The sequence below is a fragment of the Fistularia commersonii genome, unplaced genomic scaffold (assembly GCF_037954325.1).
Source record: "Fistularia commersonii isolate RoL2024-O1a breed Wild unplaced genomic scaffold, RoL_Fcom_v1.0 HiC_scaffold_71, whole genome shotgun sequence".
NCBI lineage: Eukaryota > Metazoa > Chordata > Actinopteri > Syngnathiformes > Fistulariidae > Fistularia > Fistularia commersonii.
In genome coordinates, this window is record NW_028234029.1 from 358,568 (window position 1) to 382,643 (window position 24,076).

Below are 24,076 nucleotides of genomic sequence, written 5' to 3' on the forward strand. Positions count from 1 at the left end.
CGCTTTGGGCCCTGGAACCCTCAAACCGCTGGACATAAGCGGATCACGGGCAGGGCTTCTGCCCTCCTCCGCTCCACAACTCATCCGGTACAGGCCCTGGTACTCCATGTCCGCGACCCCCTCCACCTAAACAAGCTGTCACGCACACATACACATACACACACACACACACACACACACACACACACACATAAACACGCACACTCACAGACTTTAACTCATCATAGCTGTGCTAATAGCATTAGCACATCCACAAGCACACAAACATTATCTCATCCACTCATTCACATGTGTTTGCCCTGAGGTCCGGGAACTCCAGTCATACGTCCGGGGGATCCATGTCCGGGGAAGGCTCCCATTGGCCGGTCTAAGGGGTCCTGCTGCCTCAAATCTTCCCCGCCTTTGAAAAGAGAAACATAACGTCCGCTCCTCCAATCCTCCGCTTCTCAGCTCCTCTGCTCCTCCGCTATGGGCCCTGGTACTCCCGATCCTCCGAGCTCAGGCGAATTGCGTGACGTGCTTCTGCTCTCCCCCCCCTCCTCCGCTTCTCCGTCCCTCCGCTTTACCGCTTTTGGCCCTGGAACCCCCGAACCGCTGGACATAAGCGAATCACGGTCCAGGCTTCTGCCCTCCTCCGCTCCTCAGCTCATCCGGTACAGTGCCTGGTACTCCATGTCCGCGACCCCCTCCACCTAAACAAACTGTCACGCACACATTCACACGCACACACACGCACACACACACACACACACACACACACACACACACACACGCACACATACACACGCACACACACACACACACACACACACACACACACACACCTGAACTCATCATAGCTGTGCTAATAGCATTGGCCAAAACGTATCCACAACAAAAGAAACATTAGCTCATCCACTCATTCACATATGTGTGTGCCTAGAGGTGCGGGAGCTCCAGTCATACGTCCGGGTGATCTATGTCCGGAGAAGGCTCACATTGGCCGGTCTAAGGGGTTCTTCTGCCCCCAAGCTTCCCCGCCTCTGAGAGGAGAAACATTACCTCCGCTCCTCCGCTTCTCAGCTCATCCGCTCGAGGCCCCGGTACTCCCTGTCCGCGACCCCCCCCCACCTAAACAAATTCACACTCACACACACGCACACACACACACACACAGACACACACACACACACACACACACAAACACACCTTAACTCATCATACCTGTGCTAATAGCATTAGCCGAAACGCATCCACAACCAAACTGTTGCGTTTAAGTTCGCAGCTTCTTCGTTTTCCATGTTTCGGAAGGAATTCACAAGTTTGCCTTGTTTGAATCGTCTTTTATTTTCTTCTTCACAGCTCCGGGAATCAACATCGGTTAGCCATGGGACATGTACAGTACAGAGTGAGGGAAAAATTCCCGCCAGCACCGCTATACCAAAAAAAAAACACTGACGTAGAAGTTAACGTCAAGTTAGCTGAACAGTCGCGAAAAACTAAAACAAGTCCCAAACCTTGTCATAAAGTGCCATGCATTTCCTGAGAGTAGATACAAATACAACATATGTATACTAGAATGTAAACTCAAATAAAACTAATGAGATCACCTATCTCAACACCCCCTCTTGATCTCAACATCCAAAAAAAAACTTTGGACATTTTAATTTCCAAAGAACCACTTTTTGAATTTTTCTATTTTTACCTTTGTCATGAGTTTTGTCGAGATGTCTGCCAACATGTCCTCTGATGGACAATAGATAAGATTTATTTAACCCTCACTGAGTGCTTCACGAATGAAATGATATTTTACATCAATGTGTTTTGACCTTTGTCTGTTTACAGGATTCTTACTCAGTGCGATGGCCCCCTGATTGTCTCCGTAGATTGTTGTGCAACTGTACATTTTGTTTTCCATACCGTTTAACAGTTGAGACAGGTACATGTTTTCTTGTGCGGTGGTGGCTCGGCCGATGTATTCAGCCTCACATGTTGACAGGGCCACTGTGGGCTGTTTCCTTGACTTCCATGCAATGGCTGGGCCTTGTTTTGTTAAACTGAAACAGTAGCCTGTAGTGCTACGTCTGTCTTCTACAGATGATGCCCAGTCTGAATCACTGTAAGCTATCAGGTTCAAATCCTCCTTATTTGTCTTGAAACTTAGTTCATAATCAGCTGTCCCCTTCAAATACCTCAGAACATGTTTTGCAGCTACTAAGTTTTCTACTTTTGGCATTGCCAGATTCTGTGATAGTTTGCTCACTATCCAGCTGATATCAGGTCTGGTGCAAGTCATGGCATAAATAAGACTGCCTACAATCTCACGATATTCTTTGGGGTCGACAGGTTCACTTTGCTCATTTTCATCAGCTACAGGGATGCCCTCTAATTTTTGCTCACTTGGAGTAGATCTTGCTTTACATTCTGACATTCCAAATCTCTCTAGCATTTTTAGGATGTACTTTGTCTGGTTCATTTTGATTTCATCCCCCTTTTGTTCAAATTGTATGCCCAAAAAATATGATAGTTTCCCCAGGTCTTTCATGTTGAACTTGAATTTCATGTTCTGTTTAAATGTGCTGAGTGCATCATTGCTGCTTGCGGCAATAATTAAATCATCTACCCAAATTATTACAATGATTGTGTCACCATTTTCCGTCTGTTTTCTGTACACACAGTGGTCAGAGAGATTTCTCACAAAGTTGTCCTGTTCTAAATGGTCATTAAGGAGTTCATACCAGTTTCTTCCTGATTGTTTCAGGCCATAAAGAGATTTCTTTAATCTATACACTAGTTTCTCTCCTGTTTCTGACATCATTTCAAACCCTTCTGGTTGTTCCAAGAAAATCTCCTCATGTATAGGAGCATGTAAATATGCCGTCTTAACATCCATTTGATGGACAATGAGGTTATTTTGTACGGCTATCTGCATTAGTGCCCGCACTGATGTAATGTTAGCTGTCGGTGCAAAAGTTTCATAGTAGTCTATGCCTTCTGTTTGATTGTAACCCTTAGCTACATATCTGGCCTTAAATATTTGTCCTCCTTCAGCATTTTCTTTAAGGGCAAATACCCATTTTCCTCCAATTACTTTTCTCCCTTCAGGTAAAGTTGTCAGTTGAAATGTGTCATTCTGTTTAAGCGAGTCAATCTCTTCCCTCATGGCACAATTCCACCCGGGTGCCAGTGGTGACTTCAGTGCTTCACTATAATTCTGTGGGACTCCGCACACAGTCCTGTAACAGTAATCAATAGTTGTGTGATTTTTATCATTGTTAATATAGTCTGTCTGATAATCCTCTAAATACCTTGGAACGACCCTTTTTCGTCTAGGATAGCGACTGGTTTGATTATATCTGGGTTTTATGTCTGACCTCGTCTCTTTTTCATTTTGGACATTTTCTGCTGTTTCTTCGTCATGTGACACATCTGCGTTAGTACTCTCATCCTCATTTTGTATATGGTTGTCTGTTTTATTTTCACTTTGTGACACATCTATACTGGTTTCATCTGTAGATTCTGTGTCTTCATATCCCTGGATTTCTGTCTCATAATCATCAGTTTGTGTTTGTTGTTCAATTCTTCCCTTTTTGATCAATTTCACCAGTCTCTGTTTTGACACTTTTTCTGTAAGTGGATTATAGACCAGGTATGAAGGGCTTTTCTTACTGTATCCCACAAATATTCCTCTTTCACATCTGGGATCCAATTTCTTAGTGTCATGTTTGTATGCATAACACTCAGTTCCGAATATCCACATTTTTGAAAGATTTGGCTTTCTCCCTGTTAACATGAAGTATGGGGTATTTTTGTGTCTGTCATTGTAACATCTATTTCGAATATGGGCAGCGGTCTGGACAGCATAAGGCCACAAAACCTTTGGTAATCCTTTTGCTATTAGCATACACCTTGCCATTTCAAAAAGGGTCCTCCATTGTCTTTCTGCTGTCCCATTTGGATGGGGAGAGTATGGGGATGATGTTTCATGTCTTATGCCTTTCTCCCTTAGAAGAGATTGAAAAGCATTTCCTGTGTATTCAGTCCCGTTGTCTGACCTGATACATTTGACACGACCATACGCTGCGCTGTCAGCAAGGAACTTCTCTGTTGCTAATGTAGCTTCACTCTTGTATTTGAGAAAATATACAAATACTGCCCCTGAATAATCATCTGTGAATGAAATGACATACTTATGCCCTTCTTGACCAGCTGGTTCAATCGGGCCTGATAAGTCAGTGTGTACCATTTTTAGGGGTGCATCAGCTTTTGCATCAGCTTGCCTGTTTCTGCTATTTGTGAATTTTCCCTCCGTGCATACGTTACAGTCTACGTTACAGTCTACCTTGGTCTGACCTGTAATCTTCATACCCTCGACTAAGTTTGGTCATTTTAATACATCTTTTACATTGCAGTGTCCCATAATCTCATGCCATGTTTTGACATCACAAGTTAAGTTTACTCTATCTCTGGACATCATGTCATTTACTGTATCATCATAAAGTTGTTGATAATTTACCGTTCTTATGTAGTAGAGTCTGTCACATTCCTCAATGCTGAAAATTTTTCCTTCTTTGGTTATGAGTCTGTTCTCTCCTTCTTTGAATATCACGCTGGCTCCATCAGCTGTGGCTGCCTTCACCGATATGAAGTCCTGAGGATATGATGGGATGAATAAGGCTCCCCTTAAGGTTACCAGGACAGGTTTTCCTTCAATGTCCTGGAGTAACACTTCTGCATCACCTCTTTTTAGTGCCACTTTGTTTCTTCTGGTCCCGTCTGCTAGCTCCATGTAATGTTTGTTTGGGTTGAAAAACTCATCAAATCTTATGAATTTGTCTTCTTGTGTTATGATGTGTGATGTAGCGCCACAGTCTACCATCAGTCCATTTTTTCTGATATTTTCCGGAGGGACTTTTTGACTGACCTTGAATACAAAAGTTTGCTCATCTTCCTTATCTTTGTCTTGGATGTCTGTGTTTTGTTTGACCGAGTCTTCTTTGGGCTTGGATTTTCTTCTGCATGTCTCATCGGTGTGGGTTGTGCTTCTGTGATAGCTGCACCATTTTGGCCCTGATTTTTGGTGACAAGCTTTTGCCATATGGCCACGGTTTCCACATCCATAGCAGATCACCGTTGACATGTCCACTTTCATTACATTGTCTGATTTGGTTTTGCTGTCAAACTTTTCAGTCTCTTCATAACTTCTTAGTTTACTCTTGAACTGAATAAACGTCATTTCTTCACTGCTCTGAGTTACGTGAATGACGAAGGGCTTGTACGGTTCTGGAAGCCCTTTCATAACCATAGCGATCATCAGCTCATCACTTATCACCTGTTTTGTGTTTCTCAGAGCGGTGACTGCCTTTTCTGCTCTGATAATGTAATCTGTTATTGTTTCGTCGGGTTCCTTCTTGAGTGAGCATAGTTCGCTGTACAGGGAAATAATTCTGGGCTTACCCTGGCTGGCGTAATGATCCCGTAATATTTTCAAAGCTTTTCGACCGTCATCTGCGGCTTCCCTCATTACCAATGATAGACTTTTATCATCGAGGAACTGGATAAGCTCAGCGTAGCATTCTGCATTTTTATCTGGGTCGGGCTCAACAGTTGAAAGTATTGTCTCTTTCAAACCTTCGAGTCGCATGTGTCCCAGAAACTTTACTTCCCAAAGCTCGTAGTTGTTTTCGTCTCCATCGAAAACCAAACGTTGCCATCTTCCTCCTTTTGTTCGTTGCCTGGGCCCATAACCTGTTGCGTTTAAGTTTGCAGCTTCTTCGTTTTCCATGTTTCGGAAGGAATTCACAAGTTTGCCTTGTTTGAATCGTCTTTTATTTTCTTCTTCACAGCTCCGGGAATCAACATCGGTTAGCCATGGGACATGTACAGTACAGAGTGAGGGAAAAATTCCCGCCAGCACCGCTATACCAAAAAAAGAACACTGACGTAGAAGTTAACGTCAAGTTAGCTGAACAGTCGCGAAAAACTAAAACAAGTCCCAAACCTTGTCATAAAGTGCCATACATTTCCTGAGAGTAGATACAAATAAAACATATGTATACTAGAATGTAAACTCAAATAAAACTAATGAGATCACCTATCTCAACAGTCCTTATGTCCTTTGCTTCCTCATGCCTGGTTGTTTCATTGACATTCAGTTCTACCTTGCCATGTTTATTTGTACATTTGTATATTTGTGTGTACTATTTATGTTCAATTAAAGCAAAAAAAAAAAAAAGAATGAGAGGCTGAGAAAATCTCCATGTCTCTCTCTCTCCCCCCCTTAATGCCCCCCCCCCCCTCTTCCTCACGGCGGCCGACGCAATGTGATTCTCGCCGTTGCTGTGGAAGTAGGGTAAAGGATTCCCCGCGTCGGTGCGAGCGATGCGTTTCAAGGCGTATTGCATGTGTGTATGGAGGGGGGGGGTCTACAGGATACCGCAGGCCGGCAATGGTGCACCTTCTGCGGACATCGATCACCGAAACGTCGGCGTGGAGCTCCCGGAGCAGCCGGCGTGTACATGTGAATGAATGGAGGAGCTAATGTGTGTGTGGTGGTGGTGGTGGTGGTGGTGGTGGTGGGGGGGGGGGGGGGGCGTTTCGGCTCGACGGGAAAGAAACCAAATGTGTCACAAATGCAAAAGTTTGGTGCTGTGTGCTATGCATACAAGCACAACAAAAAGAAACTTGACTCAAGAGGTGAGAAGGGAGTTTTCATTGGATATGACAAAAATAGTCCAGCTTATTTTGTATATTATCCAAATAGTGAAAGAGTACTAAAACAGACTGCTAAAATTTGTGTCGAACCCATCTCCAGAGCAACAAACCCAGACAGAGATGAGCTCAGACCAGGATGATGATGATAATGATGATGATGATGATGATGATGATGATGATGATGATGATGATGATGATGATGATGATGATGATGATCAGTTAGACATTTAAAGAGGCAAGGAGTTCCCTCAATGCTGACAAGTGGATGAAATCTATGGACGAAGAGATGGAGTAATTGAGAGAGAAGAACACTTTTACCCTAACACAGCTACCCCAAGGCAAGTGTGCAGTGGGGGTGGGGGTGGGGGGTGGGGGGCGTATGCGCTAAAAAGAAATGAAGATGGCACAAACAAATATAAAGCTCGTTATGTTGCTAAGGGCTACAGTCAAAAGTATGGCACGGATTTCGAGGAAACATTTTCTCCAACAGCAAATATGACAAGTGTGAGGGTGTTTATGCAGAAATCAGTTCCGGAAAATTTGTTCTTACACCAAATGGATGTAAAGACAGCCTATCTTCATGCACCCATAGATTGTGAGCTCTGTGTAGAACAACCAGAAGGGTATGAAGTGACAAATAAAAAACAGAAGCTGGTGTGTAAACTTAAAAAGTCACTATACGTCCCTGAACAAGCCGGTCGTCATTGGGATCTGATGCTCCATTCTTACTTGATTGACAATGACTTTATTCAGAATGAAGCAGATCATTGTGTTTATGTCAAAGAAAACCAAAATGACAAGGTCATCATCATAATATGGGTAGATGATTTAATCATAGCTGCGAGTGATGAGGAAGTAATGAAAGAGGTGAAAATCATGCTTACAGCTAGATTTAAAATGAAGGACATGGGCAAAGTGATCAAAATCAATACCCAGAAAATATGTCAGTCAGAAGAGTGTGTTAAGATGTCACAAAGAAAATATGTGGAAAGGTAGCCCTACAGTATTGTCCAACACAAGAGATGCCGGCACATGTTATGACAAAGCCTGCATCACAGTTTAAGTTGTTGAATTTTTCAAAGTTGTTGTTTGTTGTTTGGGTCATGAGTATTTTATTTTGATGTAAATGGGCAAAGATACCAATAATATGAGAGCAAGTGGGGGCGTTGTTAACTGAGAAATATGCTCTCAATTATTTTCCGTTTTATTTCCAAGGGCCAGTCTCAGCTTCCGGTCAACAGGATCCCGCAGACCGGCCAAGGTGCACCTTCTTCGGACACGGATCCCCGTGACGTCGGCGTGAAGCTCCGGGAGCACCAGACATGCACATATGAATAAGCGAAGGAGTCAACTCCATAAGTCCTCCACTCACGGCCTCGGTGTCACTGAATCGAGCAATTTGGTTTTTAATGTTTAAAAATCGGCTTAACATTGAGGTGGAAAACACAGCGGTATCGTTAAAATACAGTAACAGGGTGATAACATCCATGTAAGAAGTGGAGGGGGATTTATTGCACTCACGGCCCCACTCGTTTATTCCTCTCATACACAGCGGCCAGATCACCTGCTGGAGCTCCAAGCGCTGTGCACAGTCGGATGCCGCCATCTAGCGGACATAAAATGTAAGGAAGCGGAGGGAGAAAGCCATCCGGTGTTCCCCGAGTAGCGGCGACGAACGAGTTTAGAGCCGTGGAGAAGGTTTGCTTCCCCCCCAACCTCTCTTTCTTACTTCTTCTTCTTCTTCTTCTTCTTCTTCTTCTTCTTCTTCTTCTTCTTCTTCTTCTTCTTCTTCTTCCCCTTCTTCTTCTTCTTCTTCTTCTTCTTCTTCTTCTTCTTCTTCTTCTTCTTCTTCTTTTGTCTTTTCCCGTCAGGTGTGGCCACAGCGAGTCAACTTTCTCCATCTAACCCTATTCTCCGTATCCTCCTCTCTCACACCAACTACCTTCATATCCTCTCTCACCACGTCCATAAATCCTCTCTTTGGTCTTCCTCGAGACCTCTTGCCTTGCAGCTCCAATTCCAGCATCCGTCTACCAATATATTCTCTATCCCTCCTCTGTACATGACCGAACCATCTCAGTCTGGCTTCTCTGACCTTCTCTCCAAAACATCGAACATGTGCTGTTCCTCTGATACTCATTCCTGATCCTATCCATCCTGGTCACTCCCAAAGAGAACCTCAACATCTTCATATCTGCAACCTCTAGTTCTGCCTGCTGTCTTTTTGTCATTGTAACAGTTTCTAGTCCATACATCATCGCTGGTCTAACCACTGTCTTGTACACCTTTGTACACCTTGGTAATGGGCAACCCCGTATCTGACCGTGTGACACAGCCAAGCAGTGCAGACAATGTGAGACGATCAACTAGAACCAAAAAGAAGCCCAGTTACTTTAATAGTTATGTGACTAGTGCTATTGACGATGACCAAGTGTTCACTAACATTGACTACTGTTATAGACTGGCGTGTGGTGTCCCACAGACATTTAAAGAGGCAAGGAGTTCACTTAATGCTGACAAGTGGATGAAATCTATGGACGAAGAGATGGAGTCATTGAGAGAGAAGAACACTTTTACCCTAACACAGCTACCCCAAGGCAAGTGTGCAGTGGGGGTGGGGGTGGGGGGTGGGGGGCGTAAGCGCTAAAAAGAAATGAAGATGGCACAAACAAATATAAAGCTCGGTATGTTGCTAAGGGCTACAGTCAAAAGTATGGCACGGATTTCGAGGAAAAATTTTCTCCAACAGCAAATATGACAAGTGTGAGGGTGTTTATGCAGAAATCAGTTCCGGAAAATTTGTTCTTACACCAAATGGATGTAAAGACAGCCTATCTTCATGCACCCATAGATTGTGAGCTCTGTGTAGAACAACCAGAAGGGTATGAAGTGACAAATAAAAAACAGAAGCTGGTGTGTAAACTTAAAAAGTCACTATACGTCCCTGAACAAGCCGGTCGTCATTGGAATCTGATGCTCCATTCTTACTTGATTGACAATGACTTTATTCAGAATGAAGCAGATCATTGTGTCTATGTCAAAGAAAACCAAAATAACAAAGTCATCATCATAATATGGGTAGATGATTTAATCATAGCTGCGAGTGATGAGGAAGTAATGAAAGAGGTGAAAATCATGCTTACAGCTAGATTTAAAATGAAGGACATGGGCAAAGTGATCAAAATCAATACCCAGAAAATATGTCAGTCAGAAGAGTGTGTTAAGATGTCACAAAGAAAATATGTGGAAAGGTAGCCCTACAGTATTTTCCAACACAAGAGATGCCGGCACATGTTATGACAAAGCCTGCATCACAGTTTAAGTTGTTGAATTTTTCAAAGTTGTTGTTTGGGTCATGAGTATTTTATTTTGATGTAAATGGGCAAATATACCAATAATATGAGAGCAAGTGGGGGCGTTGTTAACTGAGAAATATGCTCTCAATTATTTTCCGTTTTATTTCCAAGGGCCAGTCTCAGCTTCCGGTCAACAGGATCCCGCAGACCGGCCAAGGTGCACCTTCTTCGGACACGGATCCCTGTGACGTCGGCGTGAAGCTCCGGGAGCACCAGACATGCACATATGAATAAGCAGAGGAGTCGATTCCATAAGTCCTCCACTCACGGCCTCGGTGTCACTGAATCGAGCAATCTGGTTTTTTAATGTTTAAAAATCGGCTTAACATTGAGGTCGAAAAAACAGCGGTATCGTTAAAATACAGTAACAGGGTGATAACATCCATGTAAGAAGTGGAGGGGGATTTATTGCACTCACGGCCCCACTCGTTTATTCCTCTCATACACAGCAGCTAGATCACCTGCTGGAGCTCCAAGCGCTGTGCACAGTCGGATGCCGCCATCTAGCGGACATAAAATGTAACGAAGCGGAGGGAGAAAGCCATCCGGTGTTCCCCGAGTAGCGGCGACGAACGAGTTTAGAGCCGTGGAGAAGGTTTGCTTCCCCCCCACCCTCTCTTTCTAACTTCTTCTTCTTCTTCTTCTTCTTCTTCTTCTTCTTCTTCTTCTTCTTCTTCTTCTTCTTCTTCTTCTTCTTCTTCTTCTTCTACAGTTTCTAGTCCATACATCATCGCTGGTCTCACCACTGTCTTGTACACCTTTGTACACCTTGGAAATGGGCAGCCCCGTATCTGACCGTGTGACACAGCCAAGCAGTGCAGACAATGTGAGACGATCAACTAGAACCAAAAAGAAGCCCAGTTACTTTAATGGTTATGTGACTAGTGCTATTGACGATGACCAAGTGTTCACTAACATTGACTACTGTTATAGACTGGCGTGTGGTGTCCCACAGACATTTAAAGAGGCAAGGAGTTCCCTCAATGCTGACAAGTGGATGAAATCTATGGACGACGAGATGGAGTCATTGAGAGAGAACAACACTTTGACCCTAACACAGCTACCCCAAGGCAAGTGTGCAGTGGGGGTGGGGGGGTGGGTGTATGCGCTAAAAAGAAATGAAGTTGGCACAAACAAATATAAAGCTCGTTATTTTGCTAAGGGCTACAGTCAAAAGTATGGCACGGATTTTGAGGAAACATTTTCTCCAACAGCAAATATGACAAGTGTGAGGGTGTTCATGCAGAAATCAGTTCAGGAAAATTTGGCAGGTCGTCATTGGAATCTGATGCTCCATTCTTACTTGATTGACAACGACTTTATTCAGAATGAAGCAGATCATTGTGTCTATGTCAAAGAAAACCAAAATGACAAAGTCATCATCATAATATGGGTAGATGATTTAATCATAGCTGCGAGTGATGAGGAAGTAATGAAAGAGGTGAAAATCATGCTTACAGCTAGATTTAAAATGAAGGACATGGGCAAAGTGATCAAAATCAATACCCAGAAAATATGTCAGTCAGAAGAGTGTGTTAAGATGTCACAAAGAAAATATGTGGAAAGGTAGCCCTACAGTATTGTCCAACACAAGAGATGCCGGCAGATGTTATGACAAAGCCTGCATCGCAGTTTAAGTTGTTGAATTTTTCAAAGTTGTTGTTTGGGTCATGAGTATTTTATTTTGATGTAAATGGGCAAAGATACCAATAATATGAGAGCAAGTGGGGGCGTTGTCAACTGAGAAATATGCTCTCAATTATTTTCCGTGTTATTTCGAAGGGCCAGCCTCAGCTTCCGGTCAACAGGACCCCGCAGACCGGCCAAGGTGCACCTTCTTCGGACACGGATCCCCGTGACGTCGGCATGAAGCTCCGGGAGCACCAGACATGCACTTATGAATAAGCGAAGGAGTCAACTCCATAAGTCCTCCACTCAGGGCCTCGGTGTCACTGAATCGAGCAATTTGGTTTTTAATGTTTAAAAATCGGCTTAACATTGAGGTGGAAAACACAGCGGTATCGTTAAAATACAGTAACAGGGTGATAACATCCATGTAAGAAGTGGAGGGGGATTTCTTGCACTCACGGCCCCACTCGTTTATTCCTCTCATACACAGCGGCCAGATCACCTGCTGGAGCTCCAAGCGCTGTGCACAGTCGGATGCCGCCATCTAGCGGACATAAAATGTAAGGAAGCGGAGGGAGAAAGCCATCCGGTGTTCCCCGAGTAGCGGCGACGAACGAGTTTAGAGCCGTGGAGAAGGTTTGCTTTGGGTAGATGATTTAATTATTGCAGCAGAGTGTTGCATGGTTTTCAGGGAGGAGTTGAGAAAGGGTCTGGGTGGTCAGGGAGAGCTTCCAGATGATTGGACAACAACAGCTAGTGTGATCAGGGAGACAGGTAGAAGAGTACTTGGTGTGTCCTCTGGAAGGAAAGTAGATAAGGAGACTTGGTGGTGGAATGAGGAAGTGCAGGAGTGTATACAGAGAAAATGGTTAGCGAAGAAGAAGTGGGATACTGAGAGGACTGAAGAGAACAGACAGGAGTTCAGGGAGATGCGGCGAAAGGTAAAGATAGAGGTAGCAAAGGCAAAACAAAGGGCTTATGATGACTTGTATGCTCGGTTGGATAGTAAGGAGGCTGAAAGTGATCTATACAAGTTGGCGAAACAGAGAGATAAAGATGGAAAGGATGTACAGCAGGTCCGGGTGATAAAGGACAGAGAGGGAAATGTATTGACAGATGCTAGAAGAGTGACAGGAAGATGGAAAGAGTACTTTGAAGAGCTGATGAATGTGGAAAATGAAAGAGAGGCAAGGGTAGAAGAGGTGATTATTGTAGACCACAAAGTAGCAAAAATGAGTAAAAGTGAAGTGAGGAAGGCATTGAAGAGGATGAAGAGTGGAAAAGCAGTTGGTCCTGATGATATACCTGTGGAGGTGTGGAAGTGTCTAGGAGAGGCAGCGGTAGATTTTCTGACTAGATTATTCAACAGGATCTTAGAGAGTGAGAAGATGCCTGAAGAATGGAGACAAAGTGTGATGGTGCCTATTTTTAAGAATAAAGGGGATGTGCAGAATTGTGGCAACTACAGAGGGATAAAGTTGATGAGCCATACAATGAAGTTATGGGAAAGAGTAGTGGAAACTAGACTGAGAGCAGAAGTCAGCATTTGTGAACAGCAGTATGGCTTCATGCCTAGGAAGAGTACTACAGATGCAGTATTTGCGTTGAGAATGCTAATAGAAAAGTACAGAGAAGGCCAGAGGGAGCTGCATTGCGTTTTCGTAGACCTAGAAAAAGCATATGACAGGGTGCCAAGAGAGGAGCTCTGGTATTGTATGAGGAGGTCTGGAGTGGCAGAGAAGTATGTTAGACTGGTGCAGGACATGCATGCCAGCTGTGAGACACTGGTACGGTGTGCTGTAGGGGTAACCGAGAAGTTCAAGGTGGAGGTGGGACTCCATCAGGGATCAGCTCTGAGCCCCTTCTTGTTCGCAATGGTGATGGGTAGGCTGACAGATGAGGTTAGACAGGAATCCCCATGGACCATGATGTTTGCGGATGACATTGTGATCTGTAGTGAGAGCAGACAACAGGTAGAGGAAAATCTAGAGAGGTGGAGGTATGCTCTGGAAAGGAGTGGAATGAAAGTTAGTCACAGCAAGACAGAATATATGTGTGTGAACGAGAGGAACTCGGGTGGAGCGGTGAGGCTACAGGGAGTGGAGATCAAGAAGCTGGAGGATTTCAGGTACTTAGGGTCAACAGTCCAGAGCAACGGAGAGTGCGTAAAAGAGGTGAAGAGACGGGTCCAAGCAGGTTGGAATGGCTGGAGAAAAGTGTCAGGGGTACTATGTGATAGAAGACTATCGGCCAGAATAAAAGGAAAGGTGTACAAGACAGTGGTGAGACCAGCGATGATGTATGGACTAGAAACTGTTCCAATGACCAAAAGACAGCAGACAGAACTAGAGGTTGCAGAGATGAAGATGTTGAGGTTCTCTTTGGGAGTGACCAGGATTGATAGGATCAGGAATGAGTATCAGAGGAACAGCACATGTTCGATGTTTTGGAGAGAAGGTCAGAGAAGCCAGACTGAGATGGTTCGGTCATGTACAGAGGAGGGATAGAGAATATATTGGTAGACGGATGCTGGAATTGGAGCTGCAAGGCAAGAGGTCTCGAGGAAGACCAAAGAGAGGATTTATGGACGTGGTGAGAGAGGATATGAAGGTAGTTGGTGTGAGAGAGGAGGATACGGAGAATAGGGTTAGATGGAGAAAGTTGACTCGCTGTGGCCACACCTGACGGGAAAAGACAAAAGAAGAAGAAGAAGAAGAAGAAGAAGAAGAAGAAGAAGAAGAAGAAGAAGAAGAAGAAGAAGAAGAAGAAGAAGAAGAAGTAAGAAAGAGAGGTTGGGGGGGAAGCAAACCTTCTCCACGGCTCTAAACTCGTTCGTCGCCGCTACTCGGGGAACACCGGATGGCTTTCTCCCTCCGCTTCCTTACATTTTATGTCCGCTAGATGACGGCATCCGACTGTGCACAGCGCTTGGAGCTCCAGCAGGTGATCTGGCCGCTGTGTATGAGAGGAATAAACGAGTGGGGCCGTGAGTGCAATAAATCCCCCTCCACTTCTTACATGGATGTTATCACCCTGTTACTGTATTTTAACGATACCGCTGTGTTTTCCACCTCAATGTTAAGCCGATTTTTAAACATTAAAAACCAAATTGCTCGATTCAGTGACACCGAGGCCCTGAGTGGAGGACTTATGGAGTTGACTCCTCCGCTTATTCATAAGTGCATGTCTGGTGCTCCCGGAGCTTCACGCCGACGTCACGGGGATCCGTGTCCGAAGAAGGTGCACCTTGGCCGGTCTGCGGGGTCCTGTTGACCGGAAGCTGAGACTGGCCCTTCGAAATAACACGGAAAATAATTGAGAGCATATTTCTCAGTTGACAACGCCCCCACTTGCTCTCATATTATTGGTATCTTTGCCCATTTACATCAAAATAAAATACTCATGACCCAAACAACAACTTTGAAAAATTCAACAACTTAAACTGCGATGCAGGCTTTGTCATAACATCTGCCGGCATCTCTTGTGTTGGACAATACTGTAGGGCTACCTTTCCACATATTTTCTTTGTGACATCTTAACACACTCTTCTGACTGACATATTTTCTGGGTATTGATTTTGATCACTTTGCCCAAGTCCTTCATTTTAAATCTAGCTGTAAGCATGATTTTCACCTCTTTCATTACTTCCTCATCACTCGCAGCTATGATTAAATCATCTACCCATATTATGATGATGACTTTGTCATTTTGGTTTTCTTTGACATAGACACAATGATCTGCTTCATTCTGAATAAAGTCGTTGTCAATCAAGTAAGAATGGAGCATCAGATTCCAATGACGACCTGCCAAATTTTCCTGAACTGATTTCTGCATGAACACCCTCACACTTGTCATATTTGCTGTTGGAGAAAATGTTTCCTCAAAATCCGTGCCATACTTTTGACTGTAGCCCTTAGCAAAATAACGAGCTTTATATTTGTTTGTGCCAACTTCATTTCTTTTTAGCGCATACACCCACCCCCCCACCCCCACTGCACACTTGCCTTGGGGTAGCTGTGTTAGGGTCAAAGTGTTGTTCTCTCTCAATGACTCCATCTCGTCGTCCATAGATTTCATCCACTTGTCAGCATTGAGGGAACTCCTTGCCTCTTTAAATGTCTGTGGGACACCACACGCCAGTCTATAACAGTAGTCAATGTTAGTGAACACTTGGTCATCGTCAATAGCACTAGTCACATAACCATTAAAGTAACTGGGCTTCTTTTTGGTTCTAGTTGATCGTCTCACATTGTCTGCACTGCTTGGCTTTGTCACACGGTCAGATACGGGGCTGCCCATTTCCAAGGTGTACAAAGGTGTACAAGACAGTGGTGAGACCAGCGATGATGTATGGACTAGAAACTGTAGAAGAAGAAGAAGAAGATGAAGAAGAAGAAGAAGAAGAAGAAGAAGAAGAAGAAGAAGAAGAAGAAGAAGAAGAAGTTAGAAAGAGAGGGTGGGGGGGAAGCAAACCTTCTCCACGGCTCTAAACTCGTTCGTCGCCGCTACTCGGGGAACACCGGATGGCTTTCTCCCTCCGCTTCGTTACATTTTATGGCCGCTAGATGAAGATCATCATCATCATCATCATCATCATCATCCTGATCTGAGCTCATCTCTGTCTGGGTTTGTTGCTCTGGAGATGGGTTTGTCACAAATTTTAGCAGTCTGTGTTTTTAGTACTCTTTCACTATTTGGATAATATACAAAATAAGCTGGACTATTTTTGGCATATCCAATGAAAACTCCCTTCTCACCTCTTGAGTCAAGTTTCTTTTTGTTGTGCTTGTATGCATAGCACACAGCACCAAACATTTGCATTTGTGACACATTTGGTTTCTTTCCCGTCAACATAAAGTAAGCCGTCTGCTTTGTCCGATTATTAAAGCATCAGTTCCTGACTGCTGCTGTCTGCACTGCATGGGTCCACAATGTTTTGGGTAGGTTGCTTCCTAGTAATATGCACCATGCCATGTCGAATAAAGTCCTCCAGTTTCTCTCTGCTTTCCCGTTTTGGTGTGGTGAGTATGGCGCTGACGTTTCATGTCTAACACCCCGTTTAGTCATTAGTCCTTGGTACTCGTTTGACATAAACTCAGTACAATTGTCAGATCTCATACACTTAATCTTCCCATAAGGGGCAGTGTCTGCTAAGAATCTCTCTGTGGCACTCACTGTACCACTCTTTTGTTTGAGAAAGTACACAAAAATTGTGTTGGAATAATCATCAGTAAACGACAATGCAAATCTGTGTCCATCTATAGATATGGGATCTACTGGCCCTGCCAGATCTGTATGCACTAAATCAAACACCTCTGTTGCTCTTGCATCAGGCTCTCTGTTTCTGATCTGCACAAACTTCCCTTGAATACACACTTCACATGGTGATACAGGTTTTTCAGTTTTCCCTTTGATTACCATACCATCAACCACTTTTGTCAACTTTTGTACATCGCTCTAATTACAATGGCTGAAAATTTCATGCCATGTTTGTAAATCAAAACACCCATTGCATTTGTCATTACTTTCATCTGCTGTAGATAGGTAGTAAAGTGTGTTCTGCACATTAATAGGAAATACAGTACGGTCACTCATTTTGACTATGTCTTTTCCTTCATTGAAGATTACCGTTGCTCCGCTTGCTGTGGCGGCCATCACAGAAAAAATGTCCTGTGGACAGGAAGGGATGAACAGTGCGTTTCTCAGTGGTGCTGTGTGGTGACGTCCTCTGCTGTCTATGAGGATCACCTCTGCCTCTCCCCGCTGCTTCGCCACGCCTTGACACTTGGTCGCGTCTGCCAGCTCAACATGGTGTGTGTCAGCTCTGAACGTCACTGAAAAACACGGAAGTCAGCAAATTTGAGCTTTTCTTCACTTTGAGTCACATGAACTGCAAATGGTTTGAACGATTCTGGAAGTCCCTTTAGCACCATAGCTATGAGAAGATCATCACTCATGACTTCCTCTGCATTTCTTAGCACCGTGATTATAGTCTCTGCCCTAATCACAAAGTCTGTTACGCTTTCATTGCTTCCTTTCTGCAGTTTTGTCAGGTCAGTATACAGGTTTATAATGCCAGGCTTCCCTTTACCTGCGTAATACTCTCGTAGCATCTTCAGTGCCTTTCTCCCATCATCTGCAGCTTCGCGCATGACCAGGCCTAGACTTTTGTCATCTAAAAACTGGATCGGTTCGGCATTGGCCATTTCATTCTGCTCCTTGTCCTTCGCCTCCTCGTCATCGTCATCAAATTCTGGAGTTTCACTCAGAATTGTGTCTTTGAGCCCCTGCAGCCGCATGTAGGCCAAGCATTTAGTCTCCCAGAGTTCATACTGCTTCTCATCTTCCACACCGAGACAGTCTCTGGTGGCGATTGGTAAATGTAACGGCAGGAGACCAAACTGATTGTTATGTTTGTACGGTAATGCCAATATCAATGTCTCATAACCCGACTATACAACCTCATCCAATTAACCAAAGTGAGACCTTGTCTATAATATGGGTATATTCCCAAGGATTGAGTCAGAGATTTGGAATTTTTCAGAATATAACAAATACCTCAGTCCTTCCTTTTCTGCCTTACGATCCATCCAAATGGCGATTACCAGCTGATTATTCTATGGTAACCAATAAAACTGTCATTGAGGGATTCACTCTAATGACAATACAAAAGACACCACCATTTTGTATGAAACGACAGTGTGGTAAGAAAGAGCATTATCTAGGCCAACTACAGTGTGACACTGTGCTAGATAAGGAAACGGATAGACCGGTTAGGAAAACCTATGACTACTATAATAATAGTATATGTGAGGTTGGAAAGTGGGGAATGGGCGTGTGTGCCATGAATCTGACAGCCCTCAAGCCATTATTGGGCATTGAAACAAACCTCACCAAATCTGGTATACCACCATGGAGGATTTTTGCATTCCCACACAAATACGGTTATCCATACATGCCCAAAAACACATGTATGGATTTGTGGCAAACGAGCATTTCTGTATCTGCCTGAACATTGGTGTGGCACATGCTATTTGGCCCGATTAGGAAGTGCTATGACTTTTATACCAGAGCATAACATGACTCATAACGTACAACTCATTAGGCCTATGGGACATGAACGTAGTCGAAGAGCCTTGATAAGTGACTCTAGAGGAATACTTATGACAATGTTCCCTAACTATGGTGTAGCCTACTCGGGACATCGAATGAATGAGGTCTGGGCGACATTACAGAACCTAACGTCAAGGGTTCTAGAATTGAATGGACTGATACAAAACAATCCAGAGACTATGGCTATGAAAGAAATGCTTTTACAAAATCATATGGCTTTAGATATTGTCTTAGCCAAGGAAGGTGGTGTATGTGCGATAATAGGACAACAATGTTGCACATATATCCCAGACATGCGAGACAATTTCACAGCAATTCATGACAAATTGACGACATTAAAGAACCAACTAGAGGGTAAAGAGGACAGTGATACTTTCATGTCGTTTTTACAGTTTGACCCTCTTGGATGGATCATCAACGGAACTTGGTGGCAAATACTTTTAAAGTGCCTTACACCTGTGATTGTGATTCTTATTTTGTTTTGTTTATTTACTATGTGCGTTATTCCTTGTTTGAGAAGCATGATTGCTAAAATGGCTTCCGCAGCCTTTGTCCAGATGGCAATAGTAGCAGTGCAGACCCAACCAAGGACTCACTACACTGGACAGATATATGAGCAACTGCCTATAAGTGATTCAGAAAAAGAAAATGATAATGATTCGACTGTGGAGGACGACGACCATGATGTTGTATGAAGTGTTATCTGTTCCAACATGTACCAACATGGCATGATGATGCTGAAGAGTTTAACATTGTTCGGAGTCTCATAAACAGGAGAGAATTGTTAGAGTTTACTCTCTATTTCTATAACTATGTTATTTCGACTACTCACATGAAGTTAGCCAGACATGCTAGAGCACAAAAGACCTTTGTCCTCTAACAAGAGTTGGGCCCTCCAAGATATTCCAATGGTCGTAAACATCTTTAGATAAGAACCTACCCCCCGTAAACGTAAATCTAAACGAGGATAAACGCTTCTGGAGAGAAACCTGACCACCCCTGTATATCATCCTGGTCAACTTCACATATGCATGAACTATACTATTAAATAAATGTTGTTATGTAAATAAACACTTTCACACAATAAAAAGCCGAGCAAGGAGGAACTCGGGGGGATTCTCTGGATCTTGGCTCCAAAGAGCGCGCTGAGTCTCCCCCTCTGCAGAGCACAAAAGAATAGTCGCTTGTCTGTGTTATTTCTTATGATAACCTCAGTCTCCTCTTTACAGGTTTTAACTTAGACCAGCATGAATTACAATTACTCTCCAACAGCCGCGAGTGGAGCATCTACCTGCATGTCCAGAAGCTTCCTGTTCAGCAGGGCAGGTCGAATGGTGTTAAAAGCACTGGAGAAGTCAAAGAACATGACTCTCACAGTGCTTCCTGCCTCCTCCAGGTGTGTGTAGATTCTGTGCAGCAGGAAGATGATGGCGTCTTCCACTCCTATCCGTGGGTGGTATGCGAACCGCAGGGGGTCCAGCGAAGGTCCGACGACTGTGCCAAGGTGCCTCAGGACGAGCCTCTCCAGCGACTTCATGACGTATGATGTCAGGGCCACCGGTCTGTAGTCGTTGTGTCTGCTGGGATGCTTCACCTCGGGCGCTGGAACCAGGCATGAGGTTTTCCACCGGTCGGGGACAACCATCTGGGTCAGGCTCAGGTTGAAGAGATGTGAGAAGATCCCACACAGCTGAGAGGCACATCCTTTCAGCACTCTGGGGCTAAGGCCGTCAGGGCCAGCAGCTTTCCTGGGAGGAAGGCGGCTGAACTCTCTTCTCACCTCCTCAGCGGTGAAGGCGACAGGAGGGGGTGGAGAGAGTCCCAGTGGGGGGCAGAGAGAGTCCCAGTGGGGGGCAGGACGGCTGAGGTGTAAACGAGACATCGCCCAGGGAAGCAGAAGAGGTGCGTGGGGGAGGGGGAAAGCTCCTTAAAGTGAGGGGTGAGGGCACAGGGGAAGGAAAGTCCTGAGAGGAACTGGGGGGAGGGTGGGCGGAGGCACCTTCATCAAATCTGTTAAAAAACAGGTTTAGTTTGTTTGCCTCCTGCAAGTCTCCTTCCATCATCTGGCTTGCTTGTTTTCCATGGCCAGTGATGAGTTTGCAGTATCGTCGCTCTTCTCAGCGGCTCCAAACTGTCTTCAGCCGTCTTTGGGGGTTTCCTGGGCCCATAACCTGTTATCAGAGGTTATCTGTGCAGTAGATCTGCGTGCTACCCCTCAATACCGACTGGGTCTTTTACGGAGGAATAATATGTGTGACACGCCTCTTGCTTTGCAGAACTGGAAGAAGTTGAGTTTATTTTCAAGCAAATAAAAACACTACGGACAGACCGGAAGCTGGGACTGGCCATTCAAAATAAAAGGGAAATAACTGAGAGCATATTTCTCAGATAACAACTGCACTTTCTGTCCAGAATTGAGATTCCCTGGAGTGACAGTCGGGGTAACTGTGGTTGTACGGTTCGGTGCGTCATTATATTTTTGGTCAGGAATACAAATTGTCGAGGCAGTGCGTTTCGTAACTTTATCAACTCTAATATGGGAGGCTTAAATCTGTGTGTAGTACAGAACTGTTCATAGTCTAGAGGACTGCCATTGTCATCCATCAAGTCAATTATTGACCATATACCTTTCTCAAACCATTCCTTGTAAAACAGAGGTTTGTTGCCACGCAGTACATATCTATTGTTCCAAATTATTGTACTGTGTGGTGAGAAATTGTGTACATATATCATTTTCCAGTATCATAGTATTTGTTTATGGAACTCTGAAAATTGGACAGGAATCTTGTTGATATCCAAGTCAGAGATAAGTAGAAGACTTAGGCCACCGACTATGTTGAATAAGTAGTTTGGAGTACAATACCAGAAAGAATAATGATGTTTGATCCAGGATTTCAACCAGTTCACCTTCAATGTCCCATTCAGGCAGTCCAACTCTATCACTTTCAGCCCTCCTTCACTTGTTTCTTTCACCGTATGTGATTTTTTTAGATGGTGTGGTCTGTTCCTCCAGATAAAGTTGAAATTTATTTGGTTAATAGATTTTATGAGTTGATTTGGAGCAGCATTGGAATACACTGGGTATATACATCTGGATAAACATTCCATTTTACTCAAATATATCCGGCCTAATATTGATAAATCTCTTTGGAGCCATATATTCAATTTAGCTTTACTTTGATTCAGTTTAGATTCAATGTTCCTGGACTGATTTAACTTTTGGTCCTTAGATAGGAAAATGCTCAAGTATTTTATTTCTGATTTGATAGGAACATTGCTGTTTTCCTTTAGTGGCAGCTCAAGAAGTTTGCATTTCTTTAAGTTTAATGACAATCCTGAAGCCTTGTAGAATGTTTTAATTTTTTCAACGCTTATTGGGACTTGATGTTCATTTTTCAAAACTAAGGTTGTGTCATCTGCCAGCAGGCTAATAACAATTTCTGTCCCCGACATTATTTCTGTCCCACACATACACACATACACACACACACACACACACACACACACACACACACACACACACACTCACACACACTTTAATTCCACTCTTTTATATACGCATGTCTGGAGTTCCGGGAGCTCGTTCTCAACGTTCTGGGGATAATCATAGCTGTGCTGATAGCATTCGCCGAAACGCGCCCCCCCCCACACCACCAGCACCACCACCACCCCACACACATTAGCTCCTCCATTCATTCACATGTACACGCCGGCTGCTCCGGGAGCTCCACGCCGACGTTTCGGTGATCGATGTCCGCAGAAGGTGCACCATTGCCGGTCTGCGGTGTCCTGTAGACCCCCCCCCCCCTCCATACACACATGCAATACGCCTTGAAACGCATCGCTCGCACCGACGCGGGGAATCCTTTACCCTACTTCCACAACAACGGCGAGAATCGCGTTGCGTCGGAAGGGGGGGGGCATTAAGGGGGGGAGAGAGAGAGGCATGGAGATTTTCTCAGCCTCTCATTCTTTTTTTTTTTTTTTAATTGAACATAAATAGTACACACAACTATACAAATGTACAAATAAACATGGCAAGGTAGCACTGAATGTCAATGAAACAACCAGGCATGAGGAAGCAAAGGACATAAGGACATTCGTTCTGTATGGAATCAGAAGTTAATAGTGTTAACGGTTTGTGAGAAATTTACAATGCTAGACAAAAAAAGAAATTAAAATGAAATAATTAAATCAATAGATTGACTAATAAAAAATTAAAACGAAAAAAAGATTGCAAGGGGAGTACAACATGTAATTAAGTTGGCGACTCACACGGAATCTCAGATATCAAACTGTATATTTTTTGTTGATTATATATAGATATATACAAAACAAACATATATTGTTTGTTGTTGTTTATTTTTGGGATATATTGAGGAATATTTGTTGGAAAGGAGTCACAATCGCTTTTTGACAATGTCGAAGTGCTTCTTCTTCTTCTTCTTCTTCTTCTTTCGGCTTTTCCCGTTAGGGGTCGCCACAGCGAGTCAACTTTCTCCATCTAACCCTATTCTCTGTATCTTCCTCTCTCACACCAGCTACTTTCATATCCTCTCTCACTACGTCCATAAATCTTCTCTTTGGTCTTCCTCGAGACCTCTTGCCTGGCAGCTCCAATTCCAGCATCCGTCTACCAATATATTCACTATCTCTAGTCTGTACATGACCGAACCATCTCAGTCTGGCTTCTCTGACCTTCTCTCCAAAACATCGAACATGTGCCGTCCCTCTGATAGATTCATTCCTGATCCTATCCATCCTGGTCACTCCCAAAGAGAACCTCAACATCTTCATCTCTGCAACCTCTAGTTCTGCCTGCTGTCTTTTGGTCATTGTAACAGTTTCTAGTCCATACATCATCGCTGGTCTCACCACTGTCTTGTACACCTTTCCTTTTTTTTCTGGCCGATAGTCTTCTATCACATAGTACCCCTGACACTTTTCTCCACCCATTCCAACCTGCTTGGACCCGTCTCTTCACCTCTTTTCCGCACTCTCCGTTGCTCTGGACTGTTGACCCTAAGTACCTGAAATCCTCCAGCTTCTTGATCTCCATTCCCTGTAGCCTCACCGCTCCACCCGAGCTCCTCTCATTCACACACATATATTCTGTCTTGCTGCGACTAACTTTCATTCCTCTCCTTTCCAGAGCATACCTCCACCTCTCTAGATTTTCCTCTACCTGTTGTCTGCTCTCACTACAGATCACAATGTCATCCGCAAACATCATGGTCCATGGGGATTCCTGTCTAACCTCATCTGTCAGCCTATCCATCACCATT